The sequence below is a fragment of the Haemaphysalis longicornis genome, unplaced genomic scaffold (genome assembly GCF_048455015.1).
Source record: "Haemaphysalis longicornis isolate Haplotype H1 unplaced genomic scaffold, Haemaphysalis longicornis Haplotype H1 scaffold_2, whole genome shotgun sequence".
Taxonomy (NCBI): domain Eukaryota; kingdom Metazoa; phylum Arthropoda; class Arachnida; order Ixodida; family Ixodidae; genus Haemaphysalis; species Haemaphysalis longicornis.
Window position 1 is genome coordinate 55139192 of NW_027526295.1, and position 24332 is coordinate 55163523.

Sequence of the window (24332 nt, forward strand, 5' to 3'; positions counted from 1 at the left end):
TTTCTGTGGTGAGGGTAAGTCTGTGGTAGGGCAGGGTGTACGATAATATCCGGTTCACAACCAGTGCCTGCATGAGTATTATACTTTATTTTTGAGTCTTGCTCTTCCCTTCGTTTTGCTTTTTAAGATGTGGCCTAAACCGATAACTATTTTCTGGATTTTGGTGACTGTGTGAATGGCTCTGACGCTTCACAGTAGCGCCATGCCGGAGAATAATGCTTCTTGTGTTGTTTAACCTTCGTCACGTGGTGGCATCGCTCCTTTGCCCCTCACACTTTGCATCGGTGAGAGAGCCGCGAAAATTTCGAGACGTAGATTAAAAGTTAGTGTAATTAAGCGCTACGCACTAGGCGATACTCTAGTTTGTTTCTTCTCATAATCTAGGCCATCGTTCATTGTGGAGAGACGGCCAATTATATTCTGCCTCGGTTATTGTTGTGCGCAATCTTCGTGCGCAAGACGCCATGATTCGATTGAAACACCAAGTGCTGGACAGCAATACCAGAGGGACCAGGGCGATCCTCGGACTTGACCTAGAAAGTGCATTCGACAAGGTCTCGCAATCGGCGATCCTGCGCCAAATTTCGCAACGAAACCTTCACCTGCGCACATACAACTGCGTGAAAGACTTCTTGACGAACAGACGCGCCGTTCTAAAGGCAGGAGATCTCCAGCTGGAAGAACAAACGCTGGGCAACGTCGGCACACTGCAGGGCTCGGTCATCTCGCCCACACTTGTCAACCTGGTTATGATCGGGGTGGCAGAGAAACTGCAAGACATCTACGACGTACGGCACTCCATATACACCGACGACATAACTCTGCGGATGTGCAGAGGGAGCGACGGTAACGTCGAGTCAACGCTGCAGTCTGAAGTCGACACAATAGAAACTCTTCTACAAGACACAGGCCTGCGCTGCTCTGCCAGGAAATCAGAACTTCTGCTCTACCGCCCTGCACTACGCGTCAACTCAAAGGATGAAGAAAGTGTGAGGAAATCAGTCTACGCACGAAAGACGGCTCGGACATCCCTATTGTCCCGAAAATAACAGTCCTCGGCGTGATAATCGATGCCACGGGCCACAACTGCGGAGCCATCATGAGACAAACACATAAGACCTCACAGCCACGAGACCCCTTAAAAGAATCACCAACAAAAGGAGCGGAATGAGGGAGGAAAATCTTACGCGACTCATCCACGAGTTCGTCATCTGCCACATCGCTTATGTCGCGGCCTTTCACAGCTGGTAAGGCAAGAAGACAAGATCAACGCCCTCATACCGAGCGTTTACAAGATCGCCTGGGGCCTCCCCGAATCCACCGGCATGGACCGCCTGCTCCAGCTGGGAATCCACAACACATTGAAAGAAGTTGGAGAGGCACAGCGCACCTCGTAACTGGAGAGGTTGTCCGACACGAACACTGGCCGCTACATCCTCGAGAAACTTTGCATCAGATACCACAAACAGCAGGGCCATAAAGTTACCTTCCCTGACAGGATCCGGCAGACAATTAGAGTCGATCCTATCCCCAGAAACGTTCACCAGGAGTACAACCGAGGCCGGAGAGAGGCCCGAACCACAGCTCTCTTCAACGCTCACGGTAATGACGTTGGTACGCAATTTGTGGACGCCGCCCAGTACGAAAAAAGCTCCCGATTTGCCGTGGTGGTCGTCGCTTCAGATGGGCAACAAAGATATCACCAAGCGTGGAATGCGAGCCCGCAGAAGCAGCAAAGGAAATAGAAGTTGCCCTTGCCCCCCAGGACCCGGCGTGGAAAACGGTCCTCCACGACTCCAGACAAGGGATCAGGACTTCGCCGAAGGACGGATACCGCCACGAGAGGCCGGAATCCTAAGTCGACGGCAAGTCCACCGAGAGTATGAACCACAAACACGGCTACAGCGGTTCCCCGTACACATGGGGGAAGTCTCCCCGAACCACCGTAACGGCAATGAGACGGCACACGCCAGGGCGCGAGTGCTCACAAACCGCGCCGGCAACGACAGTAGGTGGTACAGCACGAAGGACCGAATGTCGAGCTACAATGAAATCACCAAAGTCTTCCGCTTGGCCCGAGGGACCTTTCCTCCGCCCAGCGACATGCTAAAGAGTTGACAGTCGGTCGCACTCAGGCGAGTGCAGACGCGCACGTACCCTAGCCCGGCGCAGTGTCAAAGAATGTATCCGGAAATTTACACAACGACACACATGTGAGCTCTGCCGTAAAGAAGTAGCCACGTTAGCCCACATGATCTGGGATTGTATCAAGGATCCGCAGGGTACTTACTCCTGAATTCTCCTGCCGCTTCTGACCGCTGCCTTGTGGAGCCCCAGCCTCTACGATCAGTTCTGGGACGTCCAGCAGGCCTGGGAAGCGGTGAAGCGGCAGGACTTCGACGCCACCAAACGGGCGAAGAGGACCAGCAGCGATGTCCCCAAGCCGGTGATTTAGGCCCGGTCAGCGAAAGCTCTGCTGGCAGTCAATAAAGTTTTTACCAACCAAAATTGGTGGGATGGCGTCAGTTGCGGACACAATGGGCGATGGTCTTCCGAGAGAACGAGGTCACGGGTTTGATTCCCGGCCGGGGCGGCCGCTTTTCTAATGGAGGCGAAAAGCATAAACGCCCGTGTGTACGAGATTTCGGCGCACGTTAAAAATCCCCAGGTGCTCCAAATTAATCCGGGCCCTCCACTACGGCGCGCCTCATCGCCTGCGTTGCATCGGCGTGTTAAACTGAAAAATCGATCAAATCAATCAATCGATAGTCTTCCGAGCATTCCACCGCCGATGACGCGTTGAATGGACTTCGCTGCGCAGGCGTGGTGCTTGCTGAATCCGCGTATATTTACTTTTGTCCCGGCCGTACCATCGTTCCCTTCATTTCAAATTTCAGTTGGGGCTCCGCGTGTTCGAGATTCAGGAACCTTCAAATCTGCCTGTCTCAATCGCAACTTACAGATCGCAGCGATGACGTAATTCCGCGGACGCTGGATGAGCACGGCTGATAGCGGACGTCTAGCCGGCACAAAAAGTCGAAAAATCAGCCTTTTAACGCTATCGCGTTCAGAAGACACGCAGATGAAGCTACAACTTCTGCCAACCTTCAACACACGGAGCCAGTGGCAAAGCAAAAATAAAAGGAAAACAGCGACGGCAATTTTTAAATGCAGAGCATTTCTTAGCCTCGCCTCTTCCTGCTTCGGACGGCGTCCACAGCTCCGCGTCCGCAGCAGGTGTGCCTCTCCTCCTTCCCTCCTCTCCCTCAACAGCAGCTGGCGCGCGCATGCGTCGTAGTCAGCCCGCTCGCTCCGTCGCGGTCTCGGCGTAACAGGTGCGTGATAGCAGCGTGGTGGGGCGTGTAAGGGGTCGCGCTGCTTGCGCATGCGCGCTCTCCCTTCCCCCCCCCCTCCGTACTGCTCTCCCTCTACTGCGCGCGCTGCAAATATAAAGCGCCTAGCGGTCGCTCGTGCTTCAGTCACTGCGTCGCTCCTTCCTTCCTTGGTTGACGCTCGCTCCACCCTAACGCGACTTTACTCTCCTATCTCTACCCCAAACCAACACCAACGCAACTACGACCCAACTACCCACCCTAACGCGACTTTACGCGGCGTTAACGACCCCCAATGCTCTGCATTTACTCGTGTTCCCCTCGCGGGAAGGCGCGGGAATTTTTTACGGCCGCTCTGGTCTGGAAGAGAGAAGCGCAATACTTGGACGATAAAAAAGTGGAAATATTCTGGGCTCTATCTCTATTTCACAGGAATCGGTCAAGCACAAAAGTGAAATGTGTCTTCCAGGAGAACTGGGATGTTGATTGTGCATGGATATTAAGTTCAAATAGGTATTATATTTCGTAGGTACGGTACCGTTCAATGCATAAACATAAAAAATTGGTTTCATGCGCGGGAGCATTCCGTAAATGCCATTTTAATTACCCACAGGCATTCGAAACCCTTGGAAATGAAAGTGAACGAGTTGTCAGCGAATCGTTTGGTAGCATAACTTGAAGGTCGCCGACTGTCTTGTGGGTTTGCTTGGACAGCGATGTCCGGCTGCGCGTTGTTTTGGGAAAGGTGCGACCCCTTGGTCCTGCTCCGGCGCGTGTACAGCAGACGGTTGCGTTGCGACAAGCTCAATTTGGGAAATGGAAGATCCAGACTTCGTAGCTTGGACCGTGAGGCGTCTCGCTGGGGTGTCTCTCGTTGCACCAAAGAAGTCACGTGTGCGATATTCGCCTTTTGGCGTCATCGCCTTTCTGCTGTGCTTAATACAACAGTCTTGGCAGATGACGCAATCACTCTCTAAGCATTAGGTGGCGGAGAAACACCCCAGCTCACACTGGCCTAAGGATGTGCCTACTGTCGGCGCTCATGAGCGTCATGATGCACTACTTTGCTTCACTTCTCCTGCGCGACAGCACCACCTGAACGGAAAAGGAAAGGATAGGATAGGAAAGGATATAATACGCGTCCATGCAGATATATATGCATCAGTTCATAGTGCAGGGGATTCAACTTCCGGCCAACGGGGTGAACGGACGTATGATGGTTCGCTCCGATAGAGCGGCTTCAGCTAGCCCGCGGTAACAGGAGTGAAGATATCGAAGATTACGCTTTCTTACTGCCGCCTCTGCCGACCGAGTGAGTCATTAAATTATGCTGTCTTTTCATTGTGATGTCAAGGGGCGGCCATGCCGAGTAGAATACTTACCGGATGCGTTACAGCAACCGGATATTTCTGGCAACGTTGTAGGGCTTGGTTCCTGCAAAACGAATCTTGTACGGGCAGCTACGTTTAGCAACGCCGAAGCTGCGAAAAAGATTGCCGCCGCTAAGGAGACATGGTTTTGGTGGGGAAATACCTTGTGATTAACCTGTGCAACCGATACATTAGTGGAAAGTGGCATTGAATGCTGTACAAGGTGCCGGACGAAGGAATCAATAAAGCGTTTGAGCCTTGTGGTCGAGAGACGGAGTTCAAGAGGGAGTAGTGGCGCATTCAGGGGTGCTACACCCATTGCACCAGGATCTGCGCGATATCGCCGTTCGGCATGTGTCTTAAGGCGAAGCTTTCTACCTCTATCCCTAAGGGTTCTGTAGCGACCATTTGTGTACGCAGAAAGTTCCCGCGAACAGAAAAAAGAAGACTCTGGCACCGACAGGAATTGAAGGTAGAACAAATACAGAAAGGAGCTACAGCCCGCTGTCTTACTGGGGGAAATAGCAGTGACAGGCCAGCTAGTTGGTGACAATTCATAGCTGCAATCGTGCGCTTAAGTTAAACCTATAGATTTACCGGCTGAGCTACCAGCCCACGCGTACAGTGGGAAGACAGACAGTATAATCACAGAGCACAATCATTTGGACGTTTACCCCCTGCGTTTTAACGTTATAGCGTCACGCGACCTCTCGCGCCACTCTGCACTCCTGCCACGGCACGTGTAACGGCCGTGCGCGCGCCTTAAGCATGCGGTAAAAGAGCTAAAAGTTAAAGAAACCTCACACCAACGCCGGGCATGCCACTTCTACGTCTCTGCCGCCGGTCTCCTTGTCCCATCGACGGCGGCAGAGACGGAGGAAAAGTCATATCATCTAACCATGGGTGTGAGCTTCCTTTTATTTTATAAAGAAAAAAGTTTCTGCTCATTTGCTTCACCAGTACAACTGAACCAGACACCGTTCGTGAATCAGGTATGGATTTAACGTTAGCGAAACATGTCGCTTTGCAGTAATAAAAGGTGTGGTTAAGTGCATTTCATTTCTCTCTGGTTTCACTCATTGTACAACCACTTGTGTGAATTAGAGTAACGTCCCATAAATAACCGGTGTGGGTGTTGTGGGTGTGGGTGCTCTGCATTCCAATCACCTCCCCAGGGTTGCTTTGGCACGCATTTTTCTCTCCTCTTGTGTTCCGGCTTTGCGCTACTACAATGTACCCAGTGTCATATCACTGCGGCTTAAAGTGGCCTAATAGAATGCGTTATTGGGGGAGTTGGTTCATGGCGTCAAAAAAATAAAAAGAGCTTAATCAACGAGGACAGGTAAACACAGTAGACTGCACGAGTGCTCGTCCAATCTACTGTGTTTTTCTGTATTCGTCCATTGCGCTCTTTTTATTTTTTTGAAGCTCAAGGTGGGAGTGGCACCCGAGGATATCCCGCAGTAGATGCAAATCCCAAGGAGACCGAACCTTCTTCCCGGTCCCAGGTAGGCCGTGCCAGTGTCTCCATTGTAAGCAGGTCGGAAAATAAGGCAGTGACTGCCGCGTCCCGCGTGTCTGGCATCGCTTCGAATACGAAGCGCAACTGCGCTTCAAAACTTAGCCGTTGCCGCAACATCTCCGTTCAGCTCAGAGAAATCGGAGCTGAGGATGGACGAGTGAGGGCGGAGGATATCAATAAAGCAGCAAGCGATGCCGGGAACGCCGAAAGCGGCCAGCCGACGCAAGACAACGCGGAGAAACTCCCTAAAAATTTCGGCAGTGAGACAGAGGAAAGGGTGCCGTGCAAGTCTGAGGTCACCGTGAGTTGCCGTGAACCGGTTAAAGCAGTGGTTAAAGTTCCCCTCAACTGATCACCTGAAGGATTGCTTTCTATGGTCTGGGTTGACTCAGCTTGCTTCAGCCGGAGGTTCCGGTTCTGCTTGTTCTTGAACAAACAACGTCGCACGCTTTTAAATGCTTCCCGCATAAGACGTTACCGATAATTGACTACAACCGGAGGAACTTCCCGGTCTAAGCGAGTGCTTACAAAATGAGCATCCCAAATGATGCCCCCTACCCAATCCCGGAAGTTGCCGGTGCTAACTTCCTGCGAAGTGGTATGAACACGGGTGTTGAGAAAATTTTCCCAGTTAGTAAAATAATATTTCCAATTTTACGGCACGATCGTGGTGTCGAGGAATATATCCGTTTGGATTATTACGTGACCGCTGCGCAGCGATGAGTCAGTGCAGCTCCAAAAACAGTGTTTCGTGTTTTGAGTTACCGTGTGGCTTGGGGAGGAATCGTTTTGAATGCTATTGCTGATTCTATTGGGTAACGATGAATATAATTCCATGACAATGCTGTGTGCTTGCATTTGTTCTCCTAGTAGGTGACCCTTTGTTGGCAATGAGAATATTTCCAAGCAGTATGAGGGGCATTGAAGACCCCGTTATGATCAGCATATGACGCTCGGCCGTCTGCCTCGCGGGAGAAAATGAATGAATATGCACGGAATAGCTTTGTCGAGCCATCGCAAACAATGAACCTGGGATCGCAATAATGGGCTTCAGCGGGTTTTACTGTTACGCCGATTTAGCAAACGGGGAAAGATTTGAGTTTTCGAATTCGGGCACAAATCTGGTCTATGTGCGTCTACTTGGAGCTTCTGCAGGCCTCGGTCTTCCCCCGAAACGGCTTGCAGCCATAAATAGCGGCCTTGTAGATAATCCAATAGGGTAGTGTCCAGCCGTCGAATAGAATTCGAACAACATTGTATCAGTTCAACCACTTCGCCTCTAGTATTATTAGATCGGGTTTGTAACTGCAAATGCTGTTCATGATGTGCTCTTGAGTATCCTCCTCGGGTATGTTGAACACTACACCGACAGCGGTGTCCGCTGGTGCCTAGACGCGAACTTCACTTTTATACCGGTGTCCACGTAGCGTGAAAGGACTGATATTGGCGTATATTTTTCTCAGTGCACTGGTGGGGTGCTGATGATGGACGTTATGGAGCCCGAGTCTGGATAGCGTCAGCTAGCGTTGCTTGGTCGGTAGACAGCAGGGCTAGTCCACCGGGCGAGCGCAGAACAATTTTGACTTGCGCGGCTGGAACTGCGGTGGCATGTGGCTGGAGGAGGATAGGAGTGAATCTTTATGTTACGATAAGAATGAGAGTTAAGGCGTGCGGCTCTCCGCACAGGTGCAGTTCCTTTTCGGGGAACCGGTTGGTCGAGACAGCCGCTATCGTGCCCGTTCAGGTATAGCCTTCTAAGCAACTCCTAACGGCAGGGCTGCATCTAGGGCTGCAATTCAGCAGGATTACCTCCTATGCTTCTCTGCTAATGGAAGGGCTGAGGGATAACGCAGGGTTGCGTTGATAGGCCCACACTGTCTGGAAGGTATTTTGAACTTCCCCTCAGTGCAGACGCAACCCATCTGCTTTGGGGCCGAAATGCTTCGCTACTGCAGGGCACAAAAATGTGTTGGTCTGCAGGCGCCGCTGTATTCGCTCATCGGCTGTTCAGACCCTTTGCAGTAGCTGGGAAAAGCCGGCGGCTGTCGCAGTAATGTATGACTTCTCAGGCGCAAGCGGAATCGTTGTGGTATACGCATGTCACCGTAGGGTATTCAACATCCTTTTGGAGGCTTGTTGATCGTTGCATCCCGGCTTCCTGGACTCAGTGGGTTTGAGCTCTTACCTTTGGACGGCGTTTTATATGCTGGGGAAATAAGCATCCTCAGTGCGCCGGAAGCGTTAACAAGACGCAATTGCGAGGCCGAGACTCAAGGAAAAATGTTTGCGCACTGAAAAGCGTTAGGACTGTAAATTGTGTTATGCGATTTCATGCGTCACTTTGGACGTGTGGAACATTTCCCGCTTCGTTCTCGCGACCACCATTTTGTATTGTTCCTTTTGTGGCTGCCTCTTGCCCATCGGTGGACCTATAAATGTGCGGTACTTCACTCCAAACACTTTTTAATTGGTGATAACCTAGAGGAAAAATTTCAAGTAGTAGGAGCAGAAAGTAAGGCAAAGTTATGGAAGCAATGAACCGCGTATGTAATGCGCCGCAAAAAAAAAGCGTGCAAGAGAAGTAGAAGAGGAGGTCGGAACGGTGGGTGGAAGCAAGACTGGCTGCACCTCAGACTGCGCTTGGAAAAAAAGCCGATCCACACAATGGGAAAGCTGTCCGACGTGCAGGGCAGTGACTCGACAAAATGGCCTCGAGCGCCGTTATCCGCTCACTGTTTACCACCCAATGCAAATCAAATTCCCTTCCTTCGCAGTGCTCGCGCGCACGCTGCCTGAAACTGCGCTAGCGGCAGTTCTGGTGTTTTGGGGATTTTTTTTCATCCCAGGCGTGCCGCCGTTGCACTGGCACGTTTTTTCACGCAGTAAAAAAATACCCAACGGGCGTTCCTAACAAAATGAGGGCGGGTACTGCCGGTTATTGAGGCATATTTTGCCTGAAATGTACCTACAGTTGCGTTTCTGCTAAACAACGGTCAAGGTGTGTGACAAGCGACAGCGTTTCACGAGTTTCGTACGCTTATGGCTGTATATAAACCGCTTGGATTTCGAAGCATCTCGGGTACGCCGCCACGACAGCAGCCACGAAGGAACGCCGTGCGGGTCTACTTGGGTCCAGCGAGCGGGCTACGATGACCACGCGAGCCCTTAAAGTGCGCTGCACTTTAAAAGCAAATTACCCCCATCGACAGCACCTATTCTAGAGCATCGAGATGCCGATGGCTCCTTCCGGTGTAGCGGACACCGGCTTCATATTAACGGGCCCCCCGTCGGTGCCCCAGCTTCAAGCCCTAAAGCTTTGAGCCGTGTAGCCTCGCCTTCGTTCACCGTGGCGAGGGCCGCCATATTTCTCCGGTGAGCCAAGCTTTCCTGCCGCAACTCGAGGCGCCCGTGCAGTGCGTGGGAGACCCTCGGTTCCCGCAGCTCGTTGGAAGCCGCCACATTTTGCGGTGGACCACACGTGCCCATATAAAGCCTGGTATCTGTTCTAGAAATGCCCATGGTTCACAGTGAAGGGATCGTCACTACAGCGCCAGTGGTCTCTATCGTCAAGATGCGGAATGCTACCCCAGCGCCCCCGGTCATCTCTCCAACGCGAGGTAGTCGGGGACGTCGGTGAATGATGCCGTGCCTGCAACCACGACGACAAATGTCAAGCGTGTCTTTTGTTTTGTGTGTGCATTTCTCGTGTTTCAGGACGGCCTCTATTAGGGCTTTATTTTTTTTTTTGTTTAGCCTGAAGCCGTTCGGCTTGCGCAATTTTGTTTTCTTTTGCCCTAATCGTTCAAAGTGATAATGCCCGCCTTTGAATGGCTTACCCTTTTCTTGAGACTCGTGGTGCTTCTCATTATTTGCCCCTCGCGTGTGCACATATCGCCCTTTACCATCCGGCCTTGCAATAACACCAACCACTGCGCAGCTTCCCTGACTGGTAGTTAACGTGATTGATTGTTTTGGGATTTTAGTTTGATATCAAGGCGCGTTTAGTTTTCCACTTTATCGAATAGTTTTTTGCTTTATATGCCGTCTTGTTTTTCCCAGGGGTAATTTTTAACTTTTATTTCATAAATGGATATGTATGAACAACTTTTTTTGTAAATGGATATCTATCAGCAGCGGTTTACGGCCCTTTTAAAGCATTTGCACATGCCGTCTAGTCAGCTAAAACGTCCGAAAAAGTAGTTCGTGATGAAGGACTGAGCTGAGGGCACGGAATGTATTATGCTAATAGCCAGCATTAGAGAGTAAATAGACCAATCTAATCTGTTCATATGTGGCACTGCTCTAGTTAGGGCTGCAGAGCCTTTGGATTCTTTCTGTCCACCACACCAGTAATAATATCCTCAGCCTCCCTCACTGATAATCGTGTTTATATTGGGCGTACATAGCGTTCGTTCTGGAATTACTCTTTTAAGAAAGAAATGTACGGTGTTCGAATTAAACTCTCGCCCAGGGTAATGCCAGAGTGTCCACAATGTGTTGCCCCTGATTCTCTTAACGCTAGACTAAACTCGCCAGCTAATAAAGTTTAATCTATTGGCAAAAACGAAGCTGCATATATTCTGACAGCATGCCAACTGCGTAGATACTTGACTTATCTGGTCATCGCGTAGTTACAATTTAACTGCAGTAAAACCTCATATAACAAAGCACCAGGGTACCGCAAAATATTTCGTTACATCGACAACTTTGTAAAATTGGGACTGTTATTTAAAAAGTAGTTAATTTCATAAATTTGATGTCTAACCAGTCGCGCATCCCCGCACCTATAATGACATCGTGATTGTGGCATCCGTGGCCCTCGCCAGCCGACAATTCCTCAATGCGCTGGAAGTCCCCGGTCAAAATAATAACAGTAAAACTCTATGGGCTCTGCGGGAAACGAAATTATTTGCTGGGAAAGAAATCCTGCAATTTGCGCCTGTGTAGGATTTGTTAGGAATGGACGGATATACCTTTGGCAGCACATAAGCGCCTTCAACGAGTCCTCGATTCCTTCGTTGTCCCCAGCACAGCGCCTAAGTAAGTCAATAGCGTCCACCACTTGGCCTAGAGCGGGCGCAGAGTCTTCAGCAGTTTTAGCATTGTCGCTGATTGAAAACAGAAACTGGAAAATTTATCTCACAGACCTTCATAAAAAAGAAACTATATTCCTTGTTTTTGGTTCTGACGTGACGCAATAACCTTCGTGGCGTTCCGAAGAAATAGTCAAGAAATGGCTCCTTATTTGAAGTGTGTCTGTTTCTCCAAATACAACGCTGAATTGGGAGTGGTGCTTTATCTATATAAACACCGCAAGGTGTTTTCCTTCGTTAGATCGAAAAATTTGTAAGATCGGGTTTTGTTAGATAGAGTTTTGACTGTATGGATAGAGCCCATACGCATTTTGACCAAGAGTTTTCTGCACCATTTGCCCCAGGCGAAAGGTGGGATGGAGTGTTTTCACCGTAGTTTTATCACCGTCGTCTTTGCAGCCTTCGTTTAAAAGTAATGGCTTCAAGTGGGCTGAAAAGGTGGTTGAATGTGTAATATCGAAACGAAGCCATGTTTGCGTATCGCGATAAGTGGGAGTTCAGCTAAAAACGCAATGTTAGTATCAACTGTCACATTCATTGGGCTCCATGGAGTGTTTAAACGATCCCCATACCTCATATAATCACGACAGGAACAGGTGGCTAGCCTGATCTTTCTAGGTGTTATTGGGTGCATCGTTTTAGAAAACTTCTATTCCAATGTTTACATTCGAAATAAATAGTGGGTCATTAAACCGAATGTCTCAAAAAGTTGTATCATTTTTGTGTTTGCCTCGGTTAGGTTTCAAACGTGTCAAAGCCTTTTGTTTGTGCTTCAAACTTAACCAAAAATATTTACGATAAGTAACACTGACAATGTATTTATATATTTGAAATTTAATTTGTTTTTGTATTTTTGATTTAGTTATTGCATCGTCAGGGTAAAAATCCATTGTAGGGGGAAGGGTCAACGAATATCAAGATAGAAACTACACAAGCACAAAAATACATCGAAAAGACCATTGCAGAAGAACATCAATTTCGTATTGGCTATTTTCACTAGATTACAAATTAGTGCAGAGTTAACACGTAAAGAAAAAATAGCCTTGGTGTCAAATAGAATCATCCATACTTCATATGCCAACGCCAACACTTTCCAACTGACGAGAAACAAACCAAAGGCTAGGCTTTCCACCGAAGGCAGGTAAAAAGAGAAAATTAGGGAAAAGGTCCAGAGGGGCAAAAGAGGCCCTTATTACGACAGCCCATGCACACACAGGAACAAGAAGCGGTACATTCAACAATCTACAGTGTTATAGTGTGCGCTAGACAAAAAAGAACCCAATCGTTTGGGCAATTCCAGTTTGCAGATAATTTTGATCATAACCCGCGCATGTTCATATAAAACAAACAAAAATGGTTGCGCGGAAGGACACAAATAGCATTCTATCGCGCTTAATTTCCGCACGGCGCATATCGCATTGCAAGGGTAGCATAGCGGGAACCGGAGTGAGGAATGTTAAAAGAATGTATGCCACCACGACAAGTGAATTATTCAGCGCATTTTTAAAGAGATCCGGATTGACTATGCTGCTTTGGAAAGGGGAACACGATTCCAGTAATGTATGACAACATTTCAGCCCTAAAGATTTATACAATAAATTATTGTTCTGCCCCAACTGCTTCCCGTAACATAAAAGTAGTTGTGTGCCATAAAACCCTCAGTACGGAAGCATCATGCGACTTTAAAATTCAGAGCATTACAGTCTCTCAAAGCACGCGCGTAAAATCTTTGAAAAATAGAAAAAGTACGATTTCAGATACTCACTTGAGCTTCCCTTCTCAAGTACGAAGCCGTCGGTGCTAACACACATTATTGTGTAATCTGCAAAACTTCCGTCTGCAACTATAGTAGAGAAAGGCATCAAGTAAGGCATCACTATTATGCGGATACCACATGTTTTTTCAATGTTTTTCCCGGAATAATTTTTCATTCGGAAACGTACTCTGCCCTGGTAAGCGATTCCTTTTGTACAAGGAGAGTCTGTGTGATGTACGAACATTAAGAGTTGAATTATAGAAAAGTTAGTTTGAAATATGTCAGTTCTACCCTTTATCTTGCGGATTAGAACATTGCTGAAACAAAATTTCTGTGATGGCAATTGTTCGGCCGTTTTAAAATGGTGTATTACATTATATTCAGTATATATACCAAATTAGGAGTACGTTAGGGAAGTTTCAATCACATCGCACTTATTATGGGTGTACCTAATGTATATTTCACACAACACAAACCTATAAAGCCAAGATTAATTATACTATAAAATACTAAATGATACCAAGTTTTTACTGCTAACATGCGCCGTCAGTTGTAACGTGCGTTCTGCTGACAAAGACGGATGCGCAACACATCCCTGCATTTAGCTTGTACATTTCATGTGGTTTATAGCCTTCGTACGCATGATGCTCCGGCTTGAGTCTCTAAGCGGTATTTAAAAGCTTCTCTGCTCCCATTGCGGCGTATTTGCGCTCATGGTCTATTTTACATATTTCTTGGCCTAAAATCTGCCATCGCAATATCCATGGTCTGCTGTGCTGGGAGGCTATGTAAAATTGTGAGACTTTGATATGCAAACAGTAAGTCTAGTTTATGATTTGGTTGCTCAAAACGGAGTCTAGCAGAAAGAAAATTCCTGACTGTCTTTTTGTTTACTTATAAGAAACTTTAGCAGTTATTCGAGGTCTTCAGTTATTGCATTGTGATACCAGCCCGTGCCAAACAACGTGTATAGAAATCTTTTTCCTTCACATTGTCCTTCGAGCTTCGGGTTCAGGGGTATTCTTCCCGGAATAGGTAACTGGCAATATACCCTAGAAAAACTTCGAATTTAATTCGCTCACGGTGTGAAAAACAGCGCGGCAGCAAGCCGTCTAGGGAATACCGACGGTACATTCGCGTAAAGAGATAGCTGTGTGTGTTTTAGTGCTCCAAGTGCGTGGAAGGCATAGAAGCCCTAGGAGCGTGTAGTTTGGCACTTCGAGATATACGTATAAGGTATCGGTGAGAAAACAATAAGTTCATAGGAATTCCAACTGTTTTAGTGTAGAAGACCCATGCTCCAATACTTGAATATGGTTCCGAGGAAATAAATTGAGGAGGCAGGATATTTAAAACTTGCCCGTGATTATAGAAAGGGTCGTGAGAGTCCTTACGCAAAACCGCAAGCTTGGCAATACTGCCAACATCCCTTGTACCCGAGGTGGTCCGGGGTTACTCTCGGTAACAGCTGCAGTATATTAAGTCAGTCGTCATGGTTTCCCATATGTATAGAACGAGACATAGGAGTAACTTCCTTCGAAATATTTCTACTCTATTTCTCATAAATTTTCTTTCCCAATTGTTCTTTGAAAACAGGAGTTACAGCTTTTTCTCTAGTTATTCTCCCGGCGTAGGCCATCATAAGGCATGGTATTGTGAGCAAACTTGAATTCTTTATTTATTACCTGTTCACTGTGATGTAACCAATTATCACAAGTTAATAAAAGAAGCCATAATGATTCAGTAATCTTAGCGACAAATGTTATGTTTTCTGAGATACCTAATTTACACTGAGAGCGACTGAGCAGTTTGTACTAACACCGGACGTAGGGAAGTTAGGAATAAAGAAGATTGGTTAAAGAAGCTGGCTGGTCCGCTAAAATGTTTTAAATCCCCACTTGGATTGTTTCAGTCTTAAGTTTGCAGAAGTACCGTCGTAGCACAAAGTCTACCGCCTTATTAGTATTTAAAACATGCACGACGGTCAACAGTTAACTCCCCTTTTACGATATTGGTGCTTGTGTACTGTTGAAATAGAGTCAGTTCGTGTATGGCCTCTGAGCACTCTCCGAATTAATGGTAAGGAATATTGTGTTATTCTTCTCGTCCTGTAATTTTCAATGTAGGATTTGGTACGCAAAGTGGCACCTCTTTGTTCCTTATTTCTGGAAGAATTGCTGTATTCAGCTGCGTATTACTCGCTTCGTGTGCTCGTAGGGTAGTTACTGCACATACACTCTACAGTATGGTGCTGCTAGCGTGGTGGTGTCCAGGTCCCCAATTTTCTTTAGCAAGACTCCTGTCTGTATGCGGGAATTCAGGAAATTGATATTGCTGTTTGTTTTTATGCACACAATGTAACTTTATGCGGCAATATACAACAAAGCTTTTTGCTTGAGCGGCCCGGTGTGTAGCTGCGCCCTAAATGATTGGTTTATATGGAAAACGAAATGTATTTGGTTCGGTTCACGTGCTGCTTTCCAGTTGAAATGCAATGTACTTATTCTGGGGAAATTATTCAGACGTGATTCAATTTTATGAGAGCCCCAAAGATTGCTGGTTCAGTTAGGTCATTCATTCATATAGGTCTCATTTGAAGCTGAAAATGTTGCTCGAGTGTTCCTTGAGTGCAATCAACGCTGAGTGGGAAAGGAGACCCTCCCACAAGCCTAATGTGTTCAGAAGGCTTCTTCCATCCAGGAGCGATGTAAACTGAGCAGTGTGTTTCTATAGCATTACATAATAGCTATGACAGCAACTGTCTGCATGTTGGTTGCGTAACTAAGGATAAAACAGGCCACTGATTTGTGCACGGTGTTGTGCGTTATCCTCCCTAAGGGTGGTCAAATGTATCTCCAGTTTTTCTCATTACACCCTCATGGTTGAGAAAGTTTTCTTTTTTATATTTTGAAAGTGCTCCTTTAAAACAGAATCTCGTTGGCTTATATTAAAGAAATATTGTTTATACTATATCGAGTTTTTATGGCGGCCCAGGTTCCGGATTACACTTTCGATGTAGATTTTACTTAGGTGATTGTATGTTGTTGTGAGCTTTTATTTTGTCGTTTCATAAGTAGTTGACCAGGAACTCTCTCGACCAAGTGCACTAAAGAGAAGCTTCATCCTCAGGGCACCTGTATGTCAGAGGAGACAACCCCACGTCTGTAAACCCATCAAAGGGCCAGGAGGTGCCCACACACCAGGTTGATTTCAGTGAGCAAGGGAAGGAGTCGTGCTTCAATACAGGCAGGGAGATAACAACAGAGAACGCGGACAGGCGGGCGTAGAGTTCGGTGTCGGTGCGACAGTAGTCTATCTAACTGTGCCTTTAGGAGTACTAGAGGCCAGCGAATTAAGGCCGAAGGCGTGGCACCGGATCTGGTTGTTTTGTTGGTTACTAAAACAGCCGTACGCTTTGGGCACGATGCAGTGATGCGGCTTGCTAATGGTAGCTCTAAAGACGGCGGGGAACGGACGTGGTTCGCTTCGCGGTACTGAATGAACTCCGGACGAGACGCTGCTCCACTCTCCGTCAACCTGCGTCGGATCATATTCCGAAGTGAACAAGACGAGCCTTTCAGATCCTCTGAAATTCCACGATGGTATTCTATTACTTCGTGCTTGACAATATGGACTCCTATCTAGCTTCACCGGGAGTATGTAGGATGTGGTGCATGGCTGTTAGAGATAATGAACTGTTTAGGATGCCAATTTGGGGCTAGATGATCAGGTGCAGAGCACTCACTACATCTCAGTCATTCTCTCAGGTGTTGTACCGTTGCCAAGCCGCTTGAGTTCGAAGCAGCGTTGCGTGTTCGAAATGTGTGGCTTGTCGCACACAAGGGAATAACTGTGGTGAGGAATACTACTGGGGGTCTGGAAAAATCTCGTTATCAAGTTAAAGTTTGGATTTTTATTCCGTCTGTTCTCATGGTGCTGTATCCCACTGCTGTGAGGTTTGGTGAACATATCTTTAAGCAAAACAAAACGGGTTAATGAGACGCCAAACATTGGAAACGACGCCTTGGGACAACTTTTGGTTTCATGTAGCATGATTGTAATTAGTAGGACAACAACAATAGCGTGTTTAGTCAGTGAAATTTTATACTAGACATTGTGATTTAAAATGGTGTTTTGCCTAAAGACGTTTGCTCAACAAAGACCTAGATGTACTGTCCAAAGATGAATACAGGTATTTGCTACACATTTTTATATAAATTCTATGAGGATAAACCTCGGAAAAGTGTCCCACAACAGTTTATTACTCTGGCACCCCTTTATGTATTCACCATATTCTGGTGATGTACCCCTTTGTGACAAAAAGTAAAGCTCTATTCAATTCTGAAGTTATCACAGCTGTCTAAGGTCGATAGGCAGACGTTTGTAGTTACCTGCTACAAGAAGATGGTTCCAGGGGGTTTGAAGATATATTCTAGACTACAATACAAAATAGCAATGCTCCTAATAAATTGAGACCCTGATTTCCAGAAAGATTGTGGAGCTCCCCGCCTCCTGGACGACGAGGAACCCATCAGTAGAAGCGTGAGTAAGGCTCCCATTGCCTCCTGTTGAGTTGGTTTTCCTTTCGCTTACAAGTATTTGCCTGGAGTAGTAACACGTGTGAGGGCTTGCTCTACGCGGTATGGCTACTCCTGGTAACGCGGGAGGGCGCTTTCAGGTGGATAGGATCACTGGTAACCTACACTGATAATATCTCGCCGCTGTATTATTTCTGATTTTTTTTTGCACTTTCTATCTCGAGTACAGGACTGTTTGTAGCCCTACGTATGAACAAAATTACTCCCACGTCCCCTCGCGGGAATCCCTGTTTAGCTGCGACGCATAGGGGATTCCGTTGTTGTTTCCGTTAGGTTGATTCTCCCATCACGAGAAACGTGCCGTGAACCCCCTGCCGCGCCTATGGCGCAACGTGGTGCGGCTATGACACAACACAATTCAACACAATCCACTTTAATCCAATCCAATCCAAATCTAATCCAATCCAATCCAATTCAAATCCAATCCAATCCAATCCAATCCAAGCCAAGCCAAGCCAAGCCAAGCCAAGCCAATCCAATCGAATCCACTCCGATGCCCCTCGCGAGAGAGTGTTCGCTATCGGAGAGGAGAGGGGGTGAGCGGCGGAGAGCTCAGCTCGCGCGGCCAGGAGAATGGGGGAGGGGTGTGGATGGACAACAACGCCATATGGAGAGACAAGGCGAGTGAATGAGATGCAGTCGCATCTAAAAGTTGGCACAAAACACGAGGACAAAGATAGACAAGACAATAGGAGCGCCACTCCCAACTTCATTTTACATGAAATAACAACACACATATATACCTCTAACCAGTATCTCCCGCAATCATATCAACAGCCGCACAACCCAATTCGGCATACACTGTAAAAAAAAACCGTATTGTTACGGACAAAGTCTACGTGAAAAAACGTAAGCTGCTTCGTATTTGAGAAAACGTAGGGAGTGTCCATAAGAAAACGCAAACAGCTTCCGTATTTTAGAAAACGAAGGGATTTCCGTAATTCGACAAAATGAGTCAGGAAAACAAAATTGATTCTGGCTTAACTGAGATACATGTTAGCAGAACGCAATTGCGTCACCTGCAGTCCTATGGAGACCTCCTAAATGTGTTGTCACGTAGCCAAAAACTACTCAGTTGTCTTGAAGGCAAAACGATTTATTGGAGCGAACTTGTGCTCCCCTATGACAACTCATGAATACTCAGGCGGCGAAGCCGCAGTAAACAAAGTGACGTCATGACGTGCGCAGGAGACTGTCGCCGAATCGAGTGTCTCTGCGTCTGCTCTGCGGCATTTATCTTTTGGCGCGAGCGTTTCTCGAACCGTCGAATTACATGAGAACACTGTAGCTCAAAGAAGACTATTCTAGGCTAGCGACGTTAGGGCGAAACATTCTCCCTATCATTATTTATTTATTCAGTTTACTACATTTGCTCAGAGGGCATTGTTGTAGGAGATATATAAAAAGTGTCCACTGCAGAAACGGAATCACGAATTTCGTAATATACAAACATAAAAATCAATTGTGACCCGCCGCGGTGGCTCAGTGGCTAAGGTGTTGTGCTGCTGAGCATGAGGTCGTGAGTTCGATTCCCGGCCGCGGCGGCCACTTTTCTGATGGAGGCGAAAAGCGAAAATGCCCGTGTGCCGAGATTTCGGCGCACGTCAAAAATCCCCAGGTGGTCAAAATTAATCCGGAGCCCTCCACTACGGCGCGCCTCATCGCCTGCGTTGCGTCGGCGCAATAAACCCTACAATTAATAAAAAATCAACAGAGGCGTCTTTTAAAAGCTTGCAGCAAAGAACATTGTACCACATCAAACGACAACACAGCCGGAGGCAATAAAAAAAAAATAAAAGAGAAAACAGAAAGCAATTAAGACGAAAGGCGATAATGAAAAAAAAGGGCATCCTATATAACGAGTCACAGCGGTCATCACACATTGCGGTGAGCAGCCACACACAGCAGCAATAATGAATAAAAAACAAAAACAAATAATTGACAGGAACAAGATCACGGCAATTCAAGAAACACCGTTCTCAATGTCGCCATGCAGATAACACCTTAAAGCAGTGTCGAATCTCACACGAGATGCGCAAACGACGTTTTCCGGAAGCGTATTCCGATCTGCAATTGTGCGGCAATGAATTTCTCTGATCAAATGAGACAACCCGGCCGTGTAAGAAAAAAAGAGTGGAACACGCGCTTATCTTGGGACGCAGATAACACAACCCGGTACATCCCGGCGTTAAAAACAAATCATAAAGAGTCCTATCCAATGCATCGTTTGCGGCAGTATCGTTTGTCTACAACACGTCGCACAAACAAAATTTAAACGTGACCGGCAGTCGCGGTGGCGCTGGTTACCGCCTCTCCTCACTGGTTGCACTATAGGACTCGTTGAGTTTACGGCACGACGGCACCGCATTCGTCATCGCGCGAGAGATTTGTTGTTTTGCACTTAGCCTGGGGTGTGCGCGGGAGATGTATTTGTTCTCGCCGCGTTTGCGGTGTTTTCTTGATATCTTTCGCACGCTTGCAGTTATCGCGTGACCGACAGATACCGGTCAGCGTCATTTCATTGCTTGCTTTGAAGTTCTGCTTCGCGGGGCGCATTGAACCAACGCCTGAGTTGAACCTGGCTTTGTTCTCCCCTAATTCAGAGCAGTGTTTGGACGCGCGAGGACTGACACGTCGCCGTGAGACACCCGTCGTGCTTTTCGAGAAGGTGAGCGCGTTTTTTTTTCTTTCCTTGAAGTTGTAAGACTTTCTCCTCGAGGCTGGTCGTGGTGCAAGCGCGATATTTACGAGCTTTGCACGCTCACACGAGTTATCGGCGGCGTGGCTTGGCAGTGCGAATGAAATAAGAGATGACTTGCCGAGCTGTACTGTAAAACACGCTTAAGGGGCTTAGTGCATCTGGCATGGGAGAGCACATCATATTTGTTGGCGGTTCTAAACAGCCGTAGGTTGTAATTGGCGTCCGTTTCAAACCTACGCTGGCCATAACTATCGCGTAGTTTTCTGGTGTATTTCCGCAGTCCAGTAAAATTGTCCGAGCGCCGTGTACATGTTCAGTTCTCATTACAGTGTAAAGTCATTTGGAAAGCATGCTCACGAGCATGCGGCGAGTATTTGCTGTTGCTTCTTCAATAAGTTTTACTCGCACATCTTTTGCGGCAGTCAAGCTGCCAGTTCTGATTGTACGAATTATCATTCAACCTTCGAAGGCGTAGCTCTCTATCGGAACCAGCGCAACACATTTCTGTGCTAACAAAGGTACAGGTGCGCCAAAAATGTAACTATGTAGCTGAATGTCTGTCAGGTGTAAAGAAGAGCTCATGTACTGAACTTATACAGAATAACAGAACATATACATATACAGGCTGCAGTGATTTTTACATTTAATATGTCATGTGCAGATAGCAATGCAGGATGAAAACCTGCATATGGGGTAGAGAAACCTTTCCTGCGTCTCTCGCATGCTTTGAACATTTTGCGTTTCACTGCCGTGTACTTAGGGTTATGCTTTGTCCCATTATTTTACGCATTGTGGTTTTCAGTAAATACAAAACCTTCAAGAGCCATATTTTCAGACACCAAAAAAAAGCAGGATAAACAAACAATGTTGCATTTTTGTGTTCTCTGCCGTCATGCGGGAGCCCCGAGTCAGGACGTATGAAGCCCATCCCACACATTGTGGACCACTTAAATTATAGGACAGTCCGTTGTGCATTCTTTCACGGGCTGTGTTACCGTGCTGAAGTCAGCTGGCCCATTTATGACCCACGCGTCTAGGTACCACAAAGAAGCAAAGGATACATCAGTGCACTCTGACGACCTAAGCAACAATTTTTAAATGGAACCAGTAACTGCCCCAGAGCAATCACAGGGCCCCTGCCCATTTACATTGATTCACGAGGAGAGCCCATCGTTAGCCAGTTCAAAGATGTCGACCCTATGACACCGAATTGTGCACTGTTTCGCCCCAGCTGCAGAGCCCACAAAAAATGCTGTAATGGCTGTCCAGAGGTATTTTATTTATTATTGGCACAGGAAAAATACTGAGAACAAGAACAAAATAAATCGCAACCCATATGTGTATGTTGGTGGCACGAGGTGGTGTTTGTTCTTTTTCCTCCTGCCCACTTTGCATCTCTTGGCTCCCGTACTGCCGTTTCAGCTTAGGCTCTCCGCGACGGTAGAGTATCAGATCTAATTTTCAAAGAAACTGCGTGAACAATGAATGTTAAAAAAGAAACATGTGAAATGTCTCTGGGTGTTCAAAATTAATTCGAAGCCTTGAACAAAAGTACACCGCATAGCACAGGTGTAGCTTTGATACGTTAAACCCCATAATTGTTTTGCATTTCTAAGTTTTGTTTTGGGGACTTGCTTAACTAGTGAATTGTGAGCGTTTCTTTCAAGCCATTCAGAATAGTTTTTTTGTCAGAATAGTTTGTAAGACAAAGAAATGCTGCTGCTGTGCACAAGGTCAAAGGTTTGATATTTGGCTGTAACACCTGTTTCTGATGGTGAAGTATTAAAAAGATTGTGTACGTGCTATGCGCATGTTAACAGAACTCCAGGTGGGCCAATCGAATGCCAACTGTACTCAAATTTCACATCGGTAAAATGTATTTTCGACGTACAGTGCGTATCACAAAACCAACTGGGACATTACTGGTAGCCCAGTGAAATGCCATGATAATCAGTTGGGAATGTTTGAAAAATAAAAAAATAAACTCCATCGCAGACAACGTGAGACCTGCCGGCAGATCGTGCAAACAGCGATGAAGCGGAAGTACATTGCAGCCGACCAGGCGATTGGTCCTCCAGCCAGCCAGGGGAACCAGTCAAGCTCTTCTGGGTGTGCTTCCCCTGGACCTGCTGCAAACGGGAAGCTGTTGTGCACAGGTCCTCCAGCCAGCCAGGGGAACCGGTCAAGCTCCTCTGGGTGTGCTTCCCCTGGACCTGCTGCAAACGGTAAGCTGTTGTGCACAGGTTTGCTCTGGCTTGCCGGCTGCGATGTAACTTCAGCCTGTTTGTAATATCTGCACGCTTCTCAATTTCGGTTTCAGAGGGGCCAATGTTTGGTCATTTGTGCCATGCATACGCGTATGTCAGCTGTCATATTTTGTATCTTGCTGTCTTTTTAGGCAGGATAATTACAAATGAGGTTTTCAAGTGGTCACATTTTTTAGTGCAGTTGGCCTTTAGTATTGAGTTGCACATAGCACACCTTGTAGCAAGTTGTCGAGCGTTGAGCCCGGGATTTGTTTTTAAATGCTACTACTGAAACACCGGAAGGCAAGGTTTATCACAAGTGTTTTCAATTGCTTGCAGGCAGCATCTATCAGTGGCGCCGCTGTTTTCTGCGAGCAAGAGGCACTATGTACGGGGCTGACAATCCTCAGAGAGGGAACTTGCCGGCTGCTACTCGTGTGTTGTGGACTGGACCTGGAGTAGGCTGAGCCAGCAGCTACCAAACTTGAATTTCTCCAGAGGTTAGTTGCTTTTTCAGCAGGCCCAGCATTGTTTTCTTGTGCGCTGTATACTTAGGTGCTGAGTTCATTTGTTGTGATGCCCGGAATTGTTTTGGTAAAGCTTGGACATATAGGGCAGACATGATCTTTTAAATTTTAACAAATTTTCTATCTTAGATATTGTGTGTGCCGCGATATTCAGTCCAATAGTAGAGCACACGAATTTCTGTTGTTCCGATAGGTTTTGTATGAAAACTATGAACCAGATAAACATAGAACCTATAATAACCTGGGTTGTTTAATAAGAAACCTGTTATCCTCCTGAGCAAACATTATGAGGTTCTCGGTTGCAGTGGGTGTATTTAAATAAGTTGTTCATGTGTTCATATTCATCATCATCATCAGCCTTCATCAGAAGAGGCACTGTTTGCAATGTTGGTGTTCATAAAGCTCAGCATTTCAGAAGCTGCGGACTAAAAAATAACAACAAAAAAACAAGCAGAGCACTATTCAATGTTAGAGACAGTGATTTGCGGCTCTATTTTGGTAAGCATCTGGCCAAACCATTTATACCCAAGATATATCAACTTCGAATAACCATAAACAAAATTTTTAATCAGGAAAAAGGGCTTGACATAGTGTTTAAAAAAGGCAAATTACCCTGGTTCTTTAGCTAGCCGGTCATCTTTTTTATTTTGTGTTGTGTTTCGTGTTATAGCATTCTGCAGCACTGAACCAACAGGCTCAAGCAAGCAGTGAATTTATCAAAACTGGGAAAATATTACCTAAACATGATCTTGCCAGTGTGACTAAAATATTGGCAGTTCTCATTAATGCGTCAAACATTTCGCATCCTAGTTATGCCCGTGATGCTTAAAGGTTACACCACGCAAGAAATGCTGTGTTGGGTGCTAACTCCGACTGTGCGGAGTCCACTTTATGCACATTGGGAACATTCAACCACCTGAGGAGCTGTACACCAGGGCTGGCTGCCTTACCTGCTTATTATTTCAATGCATTTTATTCGCTTCGCATTGAACTGTCAAACCTTATTAATGTAGCCTTACTAGGATTACAAGCTTTCTTGTTCACATGGTGGTCATAAACGCAAGTGTAACACAATTTTGTGGCCCTTGTTGACGATGCAAGTTAAGGGGCCTTTGATTTTATAATCAAGTACAGGTAACACACAATTTACAGAGCATGAAGGTAAAGCGCTGCTGAAGAGGATGTCG